General features: G+C 57.0%; 1 long non-coding RNA gene across 1 annotated transcript; it reads right to left on the reverse strand.

The window, feature by feature from the left end:
- Positions 1-338: 338 nt before the first annotated feature.
- On the reverse strand, positions 339-1305 carry LOC105310715. Its single transcript, XR_897543.2, has 2 exons — positions 1239-1305; positions 339-669 (listed from the first exon to the last, which is right to left on the reverse strand). It is a non-coding gene; the product is annotated as an uncharacterized LOC105310715 (long non-coding RNA).

Consider the following 1305-nt stretch of genomic DNA (forward strand, 5'->3'; position numbering starts at 1 on the left):
TCCTCTGCAGCTAGCACCATCTTTTGACAAAGGCGACACCCTAAGCAGGATACCACACACCATCAGGGCCCGTGCCCTCTGCTCCTGCCCCCTGGGGCCTGGTGTGTACCCTGTCCACCCATGTTCAAACCCTATTGGCCCCTCACAGCACAGTTCACATCGTCTCCTCCATGGTCCATCCCATCACCCCAATCCAACTTGTACTTCCCCCTGCACCAGGGCACATTCCTGTTACTTTATGCTGGGCCAGGGAGGCCCATGAGCCAGAACAGTGGTCCCGGCTGAATTAAAGACACCACAAATGCTAGGTGCTCATACAGAAGGGCCAGGATTTGCCATTCGAGATGATCAGATTAACAACTTTATTCTTTATCAACTACAAAAGGGCTGGTGTTCTTGTTCCAAATGGATCGTTGGTAGGTCTGAGACCCATAGGGGACCTTTGTACTCCCTGCTGATGACGATAAAATGCTGCATTCAGTCAGCCCCCTGCTAGCGGTGTGGGCCTAGTGACCAGAAATCCAGACCAACCTCCTGAGTGTCTGAGGGCAGAGGCCAGAGTAGAGGCCACAGCTTCCAAATGGAAAGGAAGTGGTTATGCTCACAGGGGCCGGAGACTTCAAACAAAGTGGGGTTCCACCTGCTCTGAGGCTCTACCAGGGCCAAATCCTGTGGAAACAAATTCCACAGCACCTGCCATGGGGACAGAGCACGGGGGCCCTCAACGCCGGAGCCCTCCCATTATGAAGGCGCCAGGGGGTAGCGGCCCCTGGAAGTGGAACCAGAGTGAAGAAGCAAGAGGGAAACAGCCAGCAGACAAAGGAGCAGGAGGGGCTGAGGGACACATGGAGCAGCGGCCCGGAGCGGCTGGGGGTGAGGGCCGCTGCGTGCGCAGATGCGCCTGCTGGTGGCTCTGCTCCTCTGAGCTTCAGGTTCCTTACACAGAAAAATGAAACCACCGCCCCCTCCCTCACAGACAGCAGCTGCGGACATTAAAGGACATGAAGCGAATGAGACACCCATCACGGCCCCAGCCACACAGCAGTGACGTGCCAATGCTACATTTCTCCTTTCGAGCCCGTCCCCCGGCTTATGGCCTCTGCTATGGACTTGGGAGTAAAAGCGGGTAGTGAGTAGCATGGCCAGCCACCGGGTACCCCCCACGTGCTGGGCCCTCAGGGCCTCACATACGTCCTAAGTCCTCACCCCCCAACCCCCTCCTCCATGCAGGCGGTTACCTCTTGCTGTAGATGAGGAAACTGAAGTTCAGAGAAGGCTGGCAGCTTGTCCTGGGTAAGGGCCCGG

The sequence above is a fragment of the Pteropus vampyrus genome, unplaced genomic scaffold (assembly GCF_000151845.1).
Source record: "Pteropus vampyrus isolate Shadow unplaced genomic scaffold, Pvam_2.0 Scaffold9941, whole genome shotgun sequence".
Lineage (NCBI taxonomy): Eukaryota > Metazoa > Chordata > Mammalia > Chiroptera > Pteropodidae > Pteropus > Pteropus vampyrus.